The following is a 15,231-nucleotide window of genomic DNA, read 5'->3' as shown; positions in this document are numbered from 1 at the left end:
TGACGATGATAGTTTTGTGGTCAACATTCGTGAAACTGGTTTTAATTACAGGCTTATTTCGTGAATTGCATTTGAATGCCCAAACAGCTGTGTTGGAGTTTGTACTTGTGTCTCTTGTACACCAATGCAGCCCTTTGGATTGTTAATGCAGTGACATAACTACTATGCTATCTGTCAACTTTACGTGTGGCATGTTTAAGATACCCAACTTCTGTCTTGAGAACGTATGCAAACATAGTTTTGCTTTGCCTCCAGTATTCTGCGCTGTGTTTCTTTCATCTCCCATGAATCTTTTTGTGGGATTTGTATTTGTTTAGTTCAACTTTAAAAGGAAATAAAACAACAAAATACTGTGGATGCTGCGAATCTGAAATCAAAATGGGAAAACTCTGAAAGAAACTGAGTTGACATCTTGAGTTGATAATTACACTTCATAAGAACTAGGAGCGGGAGTTGGCAATTCGAGCCTGCTTTACCATAGAATACAATCATGGCGGATCTCTGCCTCAACTCCACTTTCCTGCCCGTTCTCCGTAGCTCTTCAACCGGTTACTAATTAAAAATCTATCCAGCTCCTCAAATTTATTAAATGTCCTAGCATCCACCATAGTCTGGGGAAGTGAATTCGACAGATTCACAAACTTTTGGGAGAAGCTATGCCATGTGCTGCTCACTCCACAGCTTGATCTTGTCTAGAAAATTGTATATTTAAAGCTTTTTTAATTCTTGTGCTATTGGTGTCACAGGTCGTCAGCAATCATTGCCAATTCCCTGGTTGCTCCTAAGCGAGTGTGGTGGTGGCGTTCTGGCATCTCTGCAGTCCATGTGGTGAAGGTGTTCCTCTTGCTGTCCAATAGTGGATTCCAGCACTTTGATTCCAAGGCTCTGAACGAACCCCGGCAGATGTTCAAGTCATGATGGCGTGCAAACTAAATGCGTTGTTTTCAAGCACCACCACTTAAGTGGTGGACGGTCATGGGTTTGGGAGCTGCCGTCAGAGTGCCTCAGTGAGTTGCTGCACTGCAGTCTGGAGATAGTACACACTGCAACCAAACTGCAGGTCGATGTTTATGGTGATGCTACTTCAGTATCTGGAGGAACTAATAGCTTAATGACAGACAAAGCATTACACATTGCATAAATTAAAAAAAATATCCATGAAGCAAGAAAGATAATGGCAGGAGAGTGGGAAGCTGTACGCAATCAGTAGAGACTAGACGTTCCAATGTTCTCGTCTTGGTCAGTGATTGATCCAGTTGATTCACTTGGCATGCTGCAATTGTCTTATGGGCCCAGAGTTGTAGCGAGGGAAAGGTCAGCCTGGGCTCCTGGTCCTGATTGCAATGTTGCGATCATGGCTGGAAAACCATTCAGTGCGCACAACTTTGGCCTCGCTGTAACCATAAGACATAGGAGCAGAATTAGGCCACTTGTCCCATTGAGCCTGCTCTGCCATTCAATCATGGCTAATATTTTTCTCATCCCCATTTTCCTGCCTTCTGATAACCCCTGATCCCCTTATTGATCAAGAACCTATTGATCTCTGTCTTAAAGATACTCAGTGATTTGGCCTCCACAGCCTTCTGCGGCAAAGAGTTCCACAGATTCACCACCCTCTGGCTGAAGAAATCCCTCCTTATCTCTGTTTCAAAGGATCGTCCCTTTAGTCTGAGATGGTGTCCTCTGGTTCTAGTTTTTCCTACAAGTGGAAACATCCTCTCCACATCCACTCTATCCAGGCCTCACCATATCCTGTAAGTTTCAATAAGATCCCCCCTCATCCTTCTAAACGAGTACAGACCCTGGGTCCTCAACCGTTCCTCATGCGATATGCTCTTCATTCCAGGGATCATTCATGTGAACCTCCTCTGGACCCTTTCCAAAGGCCAGCACATCCTTCCTTGGATATGATGGGGCTGTTTAGCACAGGGCTAAATCGCTGGCTTTGAAAGCAGACCAAGCAGGCCAGCAGCACGGTTTGATTCCCGTAACAGCCTCCCCGAACAGGCGCCGAAATGTGGCGACTAGGGGCTTTTCACAGTAACTTAATTTGAAGCCTACTCGTGACAATAAGCGATTTTCATTTCATTTTTCATATGGGGCCCAAAACTGCTCATAATACTCCAAATGGGGTCTGTCCAGAGCCTTTTACAGCCTCAGAATCACATCCCTGCTCTTGTATTCCACCCTTCTCGGCGTGAATGCTAACATTGCTTTTGCCTTCCTAACTGCTGACTGAACCTGCACATTATCCTTAAGGGAATCCTGAACAAGGACTCCCAAGTCCCTTTGTGCTTCTGATTTCCTAAGCATTTCCCCATTTAGAAAATGGTCTATGCCTCCAATCCTCCTCCCAAAATGCATAGCCTCACATTTTTCCACATTGTATTCCATCTGTCACTTTGCCCACTCTCCTAGCCTGTCCAAGTCCTTCTGCAACCCCCAATGCTTCCTTAATATTACCTGACCGTCTGCAGATCTTTGTATCATCTGCAAACGTTTGAATCATCTGTTGTTACTTGTTGTCTTGTCCCGACCGTAATGAATGGCTGCAAAGTTGAGATTCTGAAGGACTGCTGGAGCCCAGTTGGGTGTTCTGTACACCCCTGAATTAAAAATGATCACAAGTCTGACTGAAGTTCTGAACCTTTGAGGTTATTAGTATTTACTGATTACTTATTATGAAACTTAACTTCCATAAGTAAATTGGGATATTTAGCAAATAGCTTGCTGTACAATTTCTAAACGAGTTTCCAGCTTTTCTGAAATCAGTCATTGTGCAATTAGGAAAGTATACTATGCTAATTGAATAAACTTTTACTAATGTAAATTGAGTTTTCAATTCAGTGTTTGAACTTCCTACATGTCTATTGTTTTTAAAAAAGTTGTATCTCGGAACCATGAATTTTTCCCCGCTTGTATCATTCAACATCCACCTTTACAAGGAACTGCATTGAAATGCTCGTATTCTATATGGTACTGGGAATAGAATAGGCTAATTAGAACAAAAAACACCCATAATAACTGAAGCCGTAAAGTGCGGAACATATGTAAATAAATCTAATTAGCATAATTAATGTTTTCAGTTTCGTAGAGCAAAGCGGAAAATATAATTTTAACCTAATTTGTGTGCAATTATGTATAATTAGCATATTATACTCATAGTTTAGTCCTAATGGTATAATTAATATATACTCCCCAAGTTTCCCAAGGATAAAACTTGTGGCCTTCAAGAATGTTTGTCTTCTAATTAACCTAATTTAAAAATGCAAATCAAGACACATTAGCATAATGCATGCTCCCTGAAAGGTTTGCTTTGGTAATGATTGTGGGAGGAGGGTTCAGCCTGATCCCCTTGTGTTGCAGTCTGACTAAGGGGGTTATTTTCTCCTGGCTGTGTACCACAATGTCATCTGTCCATTGTTGCACATCACTAACGGGGTAGGAGTGCTGTAATGTCTATGATGTGGCTTTGTAAGATATTGAATTTGCCAGTGTTACATTTTGGTGTTGCTGGCGCAAGCTTTTGACCCAAAGCACCCCCTCCGTCGGTCAATTGCCACTGTTCCGTGTGATATATTGAATGGTTGATATGTGGAATGGAATTACAAGTCCATAATGTAACCGAGCGACTTAGATGTGTTCGAATGGTTTGCCAATGTACTCTGGACTGAATTTATCTTCTGAATGTGTGCTTTGCCAGAGAACTTCTAACTGTCCAACTGCGAATGCAGTCTTCTGGCTCTTGGATGTTTAACCAGCCTGTTACTGACAGAATTGGGTTTGTGAAAATTGCAGTCTTGCGCAACAACTTTGAACATCAGTAACTTGTTTTGATTGTGATGGTGAAGTTTGGCAGTAAAATACACCTGCCAGAACCTTTTACTAGCCACGGTGTTGCAAATGCAGGCTCGTGGCATTGGAAACTTGTACTGTTTTCTGAAAAGAATGCTCCAGAATGCAAATGTGAAGTAGAGACGAAGAACAGAATTGCCACTCTGTCTCTGATGGCTGTAGCACAGTAATTTGAATGGCAATGTCCCGGACAAGGAATGTTCTCCCCTGTGGTAATTTTGTGAAAATCCATTACGCGATGTTCACCGTTGATCTTTGGGACAGTGACAATAAAAAAAATTTAAAGTCCCCGTTTGCAACTGATAAATATTGATCTGTAGTGCTCCCCTGCAGTTCTGAGGACGTTGGTGAGACCACACCTGGAGTACTGCTCATAATTTGGTTCTCTGTACATAATGGATATTGATTCCCTGGGTGAAAGTCTTGTCTTCAGAGGAGAGATTAAGTAGAATGGGTCCATACTCTGGTGTTTAGAAGAATGAGAGGTGACCTCATTGAAGCATGGAAGGGGCTTGACAGGGTAGATGCTGTCTTACCATCACTTTTTCAGGACAAGGGCTAACCATGAAGAGAAATGTCTTCACTCAGTGGGATTCTTTGGAATTCACTACCGCAGATGACTCTGAATGCTCAGTTGGTTGTTCAGTATATTCAAGGCTCAGATCAATCGATTTTGGACTCTTAAAGAAATGGAGGGATATGGAGATAGACAGGAACATGAGACTGAGGTCAAAGATCAGCCTCAATCTCAAGAAATGGCGGTGCGGCTTGAGGGTCTTATGACCTACCCCTGCTCCCATTATGTTCTTATAGTGCATTGTGAAGGCAGCTACTGAAATCCTCTATGTTCATAAGATAGTGGATCAGAATTGGGCCATTCGGCCCATCGAGACTGCTCCACCATTTGATCATGGCTGATATGTTCCTCATCTGTTACCCACAATGCTGCAGAACAAGAGCGTTGGGCAAAATCAGCCAGAGCATCTCCTCCCGAGAACAGATGACTAGAAGTGGCAATTTAACCTTCTGAGTCTAAACACCTTCAATGTGATCGTGACTGATCCCATTCTAGCCTCAACTCCACAGTCCTGCCCATTCTCCATAACCTTTCAACCCATTGCCAATTAAAAATCTGTTTAACTTCTCCTTGACTTTACTTACTGTTCCAGCACCCGCCACACTCTGGGTTAGCAATTCCATAGATTCACAACCCTTTGTGAGAAGGGCAGCACGGTAGCATAGTGGTTAGCACAGTTGCTCCACAGCTCCAGGGTCCCAGGTTCAGTTCCCGGCTTGGGTCACTATCTGTGCGGAGTCTGCACGTCCTCCCCGTGTGTGCGTGGGTTTCCTCCCGGCTCTCCGATTTCCTCCCAGAGTCCAAAGATGTGCCGGTTAGGTGGATTGGCCATGCTAAATTGCCCGTAGTATCCAAACAAAGGTTGGGTGGGGTTACAGGGATAGGGTGGAGTTGTAGGCTTGCGTAGGTGCTCTTTTCCAAGGACCGTGCAGACACGATTGGCCGAATGGCCTCCTTCTGCACTATAAATTCTATAAGGAATTTCTCCTCAAAATCTGTTTTAAATTTGTTGCCTCTTATTCTAAGATTATGCCCTCTTGTTTTAGAATGCCACACATGAGGAAGCATCTACTCCATGTCTACCTTTTAGCATCTTGTATACCTCAATTTGATGTCCCCTCATTCTTCTAAATTATAGAGAGTGTAGGCCGAAACTGTTCAATCTCTCCTCATTCGACAACCCTTCCCCATTCTGGAATCTAGTGACCATCCTCCGAACTGCCTCCAATGCCACTTCATCTTTCCTCAAATATGGGGACCAAAACTGTGCACAGTACTCCAGGTTCTGGCCTTGTTTAGTTGCAATACTTCCGTACCTTTATAATCAATTCCTTTTGCTATAAATGCCAACATTCCATTTGCTGAGGGAGGCACCTCACCGTGGTTATCATTGCTGCCTACGATGCTGAGGACCCAGGTTCGAATCGCGGCCCCGGGTCACTGTCCGTGTGGAGTTTGCACATTCTCCCCGTGTCTGCGTGGGTTTCACCCCCACAACCCAAAGATGTGCAAGTTAGGTGGATTGGCCAGGCTAAATTGCCCCTTAATTGGGGGAAAAAAATAATTGGGTACTCTAAATTAAAAAAAAAAATTCAATTTGCTTACTACCTGCTGCACCTGCAAGCTAGTTTTCTGTGACTTATGCACAAGGGCACCTGCATCGGAGCACCCCACAGTCTTTCCCCATTTAGATAATTTGCCGTCCCATTTCTTCCTACCAAAATGCATGACCTCACACTTATCCACATTAAACTCCATCTGCCACATTTTGGCCCATTCTCCTAACCTATCTATATCCATTTGTAAGTTTTCCTCATATTGCCCTTGCCCTGACCTTGGAAGTCCACCCTTAAGATACAGTGCTGCAATGCTGCCCTATGTTGTGTGTTGGGGCCTCAGTGGACGTTTTCATGAAGAGTTTGGGCAGTGAGCACCCAGCAGGCAGTTCTATCCTGGCCCAGTACAGCCAAGCCCAATTCTCTCCCCTGTTCATACATGCAGACTCCTGGAGCAATTGCCACACAGCAATCAGGACCAGGGAATGTGACTCTTCCACATTGTTTAGAGTACCCAATCAATTTTTTTTTCCCAATTAAGGGGCAATTTAGTGTGGCCAATCCACCCACCCTACACCTCTTTAGGTTGTGGGGGTGAGACCCACGCAGTCACGGGGAGAATGTGCAATCTTCACACGGGCAGTGATCCGGGGCTGGGATCGAACCTGGGTCCTTGGTGCCGTGAGGCAGCAGTGCTAACCACTACACCACTGTGCAGCCCCTAGCTAGGAGCCTTCTGACTCCACTCTGCGGTGCTTTTTACCGAGTCATCTTGAGAATTTGCAAGTAATTATCATTGCCTTTCCCTGGCACTGTTATTTTGTAAAAGCCCCAGGGCAAGGCACTAATAGAAAGCATCTCTTACCATAGTGTTTTGCACCATTGTTATGGTACCAGGACCAGATCCCAATTTATATTCGGAAATCTGAGGAGACCCCAATAATTTTTCAATTTGTAGAACTGTGAGGAAAGGATACTTCACTTCAGGTGTGATGCTACTGACAAATAGAGATCTGTGTTAAAACAAACTTTATTATTAACACAAAATTACACCAATTAACATCATAGAAAATAGCTTTTTCAATTAACAGTTAAACAATTCTTTTTTTAAAAAAGGAAACACTTTAGCTCTTAACTTCTACTTTTCTCTATCTCCAATTAAGCAAAGCCCATTACAGGTTAAATGCCGCTGGTAAATACAGTTCGCAAACACAGGGATACTTGCTGTACTATTGTCTAGAGAACTCCATTCATAGAAAAAGAAAGAGATATTTTCAGGCACAACCTCCAACTCCTCAACTTGACAGTATCTGGCAAAACTGCTGCCCAATGTCCAAACTCCTGGCAGACTGCCAAACCTATATCCACTGCAAAGCTACAGACCTGGCTCCTCCCTGTAAATACATGATTGATTTTTAACCCTTTATCGCATGACCTGCTTACCCAAGTCGCAAATGATGTCCTCTCCAGGGAATCTCCAGCGATCATAAAGTTTCATTAGGCATTTCTTTGTAAATTAGTATATCGTTGGAATGAATGATGATCTCACTTTTACGACATTTTAATTACACCATTTGCAGATGCACTGCCTGCCTGTATGTTATACCAGGATTTTAAAAAAATATTAGCAGGTATATACTATGCCCAGACTTCAGCATTCATCACACCATTCACAACTCATGATAGCGGAGCAGTCCATGCAAGCCTACAGAAGGACCTGGTCAACATTCACGTTTCAGGCATTTGAGTCTAGAACCGAACAGGAATAAAGCACCTCACATTGACATTCAGTGGCACCACTACTGGGAGACTCTTAACTGTCAACACTGAGGGTTGTTATTGGCCAAATGTTTAACAAGACCAACTATTTTAGCACATGACTGCAAGAGCAGCATGAAGACTGGATATTGTGTATAGCGGGCCACTTAACACCCCGTCACAGCGCACAAGGCTCAAGTCAGGAGTGTGATGAGGGCAGCACGGTAGCATTGTGGATAGTACAATGGCTTCACAGCTCCAGGGTCCCAGGTTCGATTCCGGCTTGGGTCACTGTCTGTGCGGAGTCTGCACATCCTCCCCGTGTGTGCGTGGGTTTCCTCCCACAGTCCAAAGATGTGCAGGTTAGGTGGATTGGCCATGATAAATTGCCCTTAGTGTCCAAAATTGCCCTTAGTGTTGGGTGGGGTTACTGGGTTATTGGGATAGGGTGGATGTGTTGAACTTGGTTAGGGTGCTCTTTCCAAGAGTCGGTGCAGACTCGATGGGCCGAATGGCCTCCTTCTGCTCTGTAAATTCTATGATCTCAATTCAGAGTTTCAGTGCTCTTTACTTGCCTGGATCAGTGCAGCAACACTTGGGAACTGTGACTCCATCCAGTACAGAGTAGTCCACTCGATCAGCATCTCTTCATGGGACTTGTGTACAACCCTCCCCTCAACCTTCAGTGTTTTATGGCTCCCATATGTACTTTCTAAAGTATGCACTGTAGCAGTTCGTTAACGTTGCACCCTGGAGCCCCTCATCCACCGCGTCAAGAAGGACAGAAATAGGAGTGTTATGGGAATAGCACAATCTTAAAGTTGCCCTCCTAAGTCTTGCAATCAATCTGACTTGTCATGTACCGCCCTGCCTCATTGAGATCAATATCCTGGAATTCCCGACCTAGCATCATTGTATGGTCAGCCTCAGCACAAGAACCACAGCGGTTCAGGGAGAAAGCCTGCCAAACCGTCAGTGCTGCTAGGAACGGATAATAAATGCTGTCCTGCCAGAGTCACCTTCATCCTATGAACAAATGAAATCCAGAGCTGCCATACCATCAACACAATCTTGAAAAATATGTTCTTGCATATTTCAGAGGAAATGTACGAATTACATTCAACTTGTTGGGGCAATGGCAAAACCATCTGCTGGAAAATGTACATTCCAGGGTTATTTGAACGTTCTGAGTGTCTTCTGACATCAATGATGCATGAACATAGAACAGTACAGCACTGAACAGGCCCTTCGAAGCTGTGGAGGAACTGCATTTTAATCTGTCAGAATGTGCCCTGTAACCAAGGCAACCAGTTTGCAATTGCACCAGAACAAATCATTACTTTTATTCTTAAAAAATAAATTTAGAGTACCCAATTATTTTTTTTTCCCAATTAAGGGGCAATTTAATGTGGCCAATCCAACTACCCTGCACATCTTTTTGGGTTGTGGGGGTGAAACCCACGCAGACAAGGGGAGAATGTGCAAACTCCACACCCGGGGTCGGGTTTGAACCCAGGTCCTCAGCGACGTGAGGCAACAGTGCTAACCACTGGGCCTCCGTGCCGCCCGTCCCCAGAACAAATTAAAGCAAGACACAATCGTGAAGAACTGATGCTTACAACTATTATACTGACTGTGACAAAGTGTGCCCTGTGGAACAGTAAGTGTTTTAACTTCTGCCACGTGCATGTATGTTCTCATTTTTATCAATTTTTATTCTCCTCCTCAGCTGAGCTGCTCTGCGAGAGCTTTCCCCATTTGGCAGCCATCCATTCATCTCATCTGAGTGGTTAATGTTTTATTCATGTTCCTCGACAGTAAATGTTGACAGGATGTTCATTTGTGGGGGAGCATTGCAGCCTCATGCAACCATGGTGTTGACCCACGTAGAATCTCCAACAGGAGCTGGAACAGATGCATTTGTTTCTCATCTCTATGTTTCAAAGGCACCCGAGTCACTTATATAGGGCCCACCCCCTCCACACAGCTTCACTGAAAATGTTTGAGAATTGGTCTGGAGGATTCTAGGTCTTCATATCTTGGTTATTAAATCGTGTTCAGTGATATGCCACTGGGGAGCTCGACCAGAGTGTGATTAAGGCAATTGGTTTTAGACTTAAGAGGCAAGTAGGATATTTGCATTGTAGCTGTAGTTGGGTACAGTTTCAGTAAAAGTTGTAAGGTTTGTAAATTCTAATGTACCTTTTTCTTCTTGACCGGACCGTGGTGAAGTTTTTCTTAACTGTTCAGTTCATTCCTCTGCTAAGCTGTGAAGACCAGTAAGGTTAAGTTCAATGCCTAGTGGGTTTATAAGATTATATTTGTGGATAGTATCTTTAAATTTAAGTTAAATGTGGGACCTGTTCTGCAGTCTGTCTGACAGTAAATCTAGGTGGTTTGACTTTTAGAGATCAAAAGGTGCCTTGGATTGTTTTACAAAGAAGAAGGTGCAAGTTATTCATACTTGGAGACAATGGTGTCAATCAGTAGACTTGGCATCTCCCAAAGTGTCGAAGGTGTTAAAGATACCGGAAACAGTTGTACCGAAAATAATCTATTTACTAAGATGCAAGATGGAAAGGAGTTGGGATCAAAGCTAATTAACATTTCTACTTTGATACAATGTTATCATGTTTCACACTGCTGCGAGGAAGAGGGTATTTTGGATATCAGGTTACAGGCTTCCCTATAAAGTTAATGAAGCAATCACAGGCAAAACAGCATCTTGGAGTGGTCTGCAGACAGCTGAGATGCGGACACCAGGCGATAGAGGCAACCACTGGATAAAAGCAAATTACTGCGGATGCTGGAATCTGAAACGAAAGAGAAAATGCTGGAAAACCTCAGCAAGTCTGGCAGCATCTGTAGGCAACCAGCCCCGCGCTTTAAGCAGAGAAAATTCTGATGCTCGCCATGCAGCACATGGATGGAAGCTAGCACTCAGTGTGAAGAGATTGTTTGAGGATTTGAGAGAAACTGGAAGATTTGCATAGCTGGAGGGAAAGGAAGCAAGCCAGCAGAAGCTGAGAATTTCAGACTAATCCCTGGATGAAGAATCCACTTAAGGTATAGTATAACATATAACCATAGCAGGAGATTTTCAGTTGTGCTAAAAGCTTAAATGGGGGGTTGGGGGTCTATTTTGAGTTGTTTAAAGTAATAAGTTGCCTAGAAAAGGAAGATTGTGTTTATTCATGTTTTTTAAAATCATTTGTTACAGTAAAACGTGAAATCTTGATGTTTCATTCTTTCAGTTGCCTGGAAGTTTAATTTTTATCTTTAAAAGTTTGTAGTCTATTTAGAGATCACAGCACTGGTCTGTGCTGCCTCACCTGATGTTAGCCAGGAGTTATTTCAGTTCTGAAGTTAGAGAACACAGGACTTGGGAGCAGGAGTAGGCCTTTTGGTCCTTTGAACCTGCTTCGCCTTGGGATAAGATTGTGGGTGGATGATTTGGTTGTGGTCTCAACTTTACTTTCCTGTCAGCACCCATAGCCCTTGGCTCCCTTCTCTATCAAAACAAACTCATCCTTGAATAAATTCAATGGCCCTGCCTCCACTGTTTTCTGGGGGAGAGAATTCTACAGGCTAACAACCCTGAAAAACAAAATTCTCCTCATCCCTTCCCTAAAAGGGAGACCTTATTCTTAAACTGTAAGCCCCAGTTTTTACCCAAGACAAATCTACCAAATTTGCTTCTGATCTATATGCAGTGATCTCTGGTGAGGACAGAATTAAGGTCCTTGTGGTCAACTAGCCTGCCAGAGGACAATTGAAGATGTTTGAATCAAGTATTGAGGGTGCAAAGAGCTATGTCCAGCAAGTCATTGTTGCCTTTAGGAAGAAAGGATGATATTTCGGGAAGAAAGCATAAAAACAGTGGTACAAGATGGATTGGAGTTTAGTGTATATATGTAGGCTGTTCATTATTACATGAAATCGCTGGTTTAACAATGAATGGAGAGTTAGCGTAACCATCCCTTTGTTGAAAAAAGCTGTCCAAGCTTTTCCCTGTTGTCGACCTCATGGTTTTGAATGTGGAACTCGGGACACACGAATGTTTAAGTTCATGTTGCCATGATGTGCAAAGACGTGCAGGTTAGGTAGATTGACCACACTAAATTGTCCTTAGGTTAGGTAGGGTTACTGGTTTACAGGGATAAATTGTCTTGGGTTAGGTGGGTTACGGGGTTATGAGGTGTGGGCTTGGGTAGGGTGCTCTTTCCAAGAGCTGGTGCAGACCCGATGGGCCGAATGGCCCCCCTTCTGCAATGTTGATTCTATGATTTACATGTACCTCAAGTATACAATCCTACCCTGCAGAGATTTAGCACATACCCACCAATGAGGCAACAGTGCTTCTCAAACCTCCAGGCCCATTCAATTTTAGACAGCCAAGCAAGTAATTAAATAATAATCTTTATTAGTGTCACAAATAGGCTGACATTAACACTGCAATGATACCTGGATGAGTGAGTTGATTGGACTGGATCATCTGTGCTCAGGGAGTTTATATGGCTTATGGGCTGTGGTTTGAATAGTCTGATATAAAGGACACCTTATTCAACAGGAAAGCAAGAGGATCTGGCATCTTAAAAAAAAAAATAGATGCAAGGTTGTTCTGGTACATTCATGGAATGATTTACTTAAATGTTGGCTGAGAGGTGAGTGCACATGACTAGAACGTCAATGCAGGGCACAAAGGTCACGACAAGGGCTTTAAAACAAATATGCTGGCAGGCCCATTGGTTAGAACTGAAGGCTACTGAATAACTAGGATTCCATGCAACGGAGTAATAAATCAAAAGGTTGGTTTGTCATCTGTGGTACACGATGTGATGAGTATAGGAATTGCAGCTATATTGTGTCATATTTATTTGGTGCAGAAAGGATTAAAAGCCTGAGTTAGCATTTGACTGCTGCGGTCACGTTTTATAAGAAATGCAAGTTTGAAAGACAACTGAGGTTTTGGGAGCCAGGGGCACACTTGAACCATCGTAAAAAAGCGAATGCAGCTTTGTTTGGCTTAAGGGGATTCCCTGTGGAGTTAATTACATTTTGGTTTGGCAAGATTATGTCATTGCTGGGTGGAGCTAAGTTATCGCATTTTGCAAGATTAGTGAGTGAGATGAAGCTGTGAACAGAAGTCGAGCAGTTTGTTCTCTGCGGTTCAGTTAAAGATATGTCTGTAGATGTTAAGTAATGGGTTAAGAGACATTCCAATTAGTTGTCTCATTTATGTTAAGTATCCAATGATTGACACTGATATGTAAAGGGGCTTCAGGTGGCCTTTGTATCAGGTGATGTGATGAGAGTTTTGTGCAGAGTCTGTTGAAGTAAATTAAAGGTGTTTGTGGAAAAGCAGGAGAACTGTTGATTCTTTATACAACAGCTAAATGTAAAACAGTAGATATATTTGTAATCTTTCAAAGCAGTTCATACTTTTATAATAAGGAGAGTTGAAGCGGCTTCTGAAAAAATAAAGCCAGTTTCTGCATGGTTCTGACAGGATTTAGAGCTTTTCTTTAAAGCAGAAAGATGTCTTTCTGAAAGAACATCTCTGCACAGCAGGTATTCCTATGTGCTAATGGTATTTTAACAGTAGATTGAGAGCGGAGATGTTTTTTTAAATTATTGTTTGATTGGGAATAAAGATAGCAGTTAAGGATATCACTATTAAGTAGCATTGTTTCAGGGGTAATTGTAAGCTATTTTCTGGTGTTATGTTAAAGATATTTTAATACTGTGTTAGTAAATAAAGTTTGTTTTAATAAATCACATCTTTGTGCAATTGCTTCTAAGCGAGTCTCCTTTCCTCACAGTCTTCAAAATTAGTCTTACAAAGTTTCAAAACGAGAACGGTTTAGCTCAGTTGGCTGGACGGCTGGTTTGTGATGCAGAGTGAGGTGAACAGCAAGGGTTCAATCCCTGTGTCGGCTGAGGTTATTCCCCTCACCGGAGATGTGGCGATCCTCAGATTAAGCCACCACCAGTCAGCTCTCCCCCTCAAAGGGGAAAGCAGCCTATGGTCATCTGGGACTGTGACAACTTTACTTCAAAATTAAAAGAAAATATTGGGGTTTTAGTCCAGTATCCTGGCCACTGTTGGGGTCTGGTGTTGGGTTGTAATAATGGTCATTTGATATTTTTCTGTAGCAGATTTTTATAACTGATTCAATTGGTACAACAGAAGAAGGGGGCTGGTGGCACAAAATTGTCACTGCATCAGAAACCCAGGATAGTGTTCTGGGGGGCTAGGATTTGAATCCCAAGACAAATTATGAATTTAAATTCAATAAAAATTATAAGTCGGGGCAGGGCAGCATGGTGGCGCAGTGGTTAGCACTGCTGCCTCACAGGCCGAGGACCTGGATTCAATAACAGTCCGTGTGGAGTTTGCACATCCTCCCCACGTGTGTGGGTCTCAGCCACAACCTAAAGATGTTCCCCTTAATTGGAAAGATTAAAAAAATTAAAAGCCCAAAGGTGACCATAAAACTATTTATTGTCGTAAAAATCCATCTGGTTCACTAATGCCCTTTAGGGAAGGAAATCTGTCGCCCCTCTGGCCAGATCACAGCAATGTTGTTTAAAATACCCTCTGAAATAGCCTAGCAAGCCACTCTGTTCAAGGGCAATTAGGGATGGGCAACAAATGCTGGCCTTGCCCAGTGACACCACATCCAATGAATTGGGAAAATGTCATGGGAGAGTTAGCCAACTAATCCCACATCCCTGCTCTCTCACTATTGGAAAATTTCCCCTCTTTTGAATTGTTTTGAATCTGGCTCGACCAATCTGAATTCCAGATCATCACAACTCACTTTTTAAAAAGACGGTTCCTCCTTTCATCTCAGTTTCTTTTACCAGTCGCCTTAAATCCTCGGCTTAGTTCTCCCATTTGTAACACCTTTTCTTATTTACTTGTTAAAAGCGATTTGTGATTTTGAACACCGCCATCGAAGCTCCAGCGTTGACAGTCTCTCCACAAAACCAAAGTCCTTCATCCCTAGTAGTTACAATTTCTTCACTCCCTTCAAGGCCTTGGCATCCCTCAAGCATGGTGAGCAGTTTTGGTCTCATTTTAATGAAGGATGTAGTTGCAGACGGTTTATTAGATTGATACCTAGAATGAACGGGTTGAGTAAGGAAGGTTAAGCAAGCATGGTGGAGGGTAAGGTGGGGAATGTTTAACTCAACATAAACAGATTAGCCATGATGGAGCACGCTCAAGGGACCAAATGGTCTACTTTGCCTATTTTATATGTTCACTCCATCTGAGGCACTCCACCTGGTTAGCACTGCTGCCTCTCAGTGTCAGGGACTGTCTGTTCAATCCTGGTCTCAGATGACTGTCCATGTGGAGTTGGCACATTCTCCTGTGTCTGCAAGGGTTTCATCCGGGTGCTCCGGTTCCTCCCACAGTCCAAGGATTAGGTGGATTGGTCATGCTACATTGCCCCTTAGTGTCCAAAAAGCTAGGTG

At 43.1% G+C, this 15,231-nt stretch overlaps 1 protein-coding gene across 1 annotated transcript in view; it reads left to right on the top strand.

The window, feature by feature from the left end:
- Window positions 1–15,231, top strand: part of LOC119956407 (transcription intermediary factor 1-beta-like) — a 58,130-nt gene that overhangs the window by 15,194 nt on the left and 27,705 nt on the right. The gene's annotated exons all lie outside the window — the stretch shown is intronic.

The sequence above is a fragment of the Scyliorhinus canicula genome, chromosome 23 (assembly GCF_902713615.1).
Source record: "Scyliorhinus canicula chromosome 23, sScyCan1.1, whole genome shotgun sequence".
NCBI classification, from domain to species: domain Eukaryota; kingdom Metazoa; phylum Chordata; class Chondrichthyes; order Carcharhiniformes; family Scyliorhinidae; genus Scyliorhinus; species Scyliorhinus canicula.
Note: the sequence above shows the minus strand (reverse complement) of the source record. Positions and strands in the feature narration are given on the sequence as shown.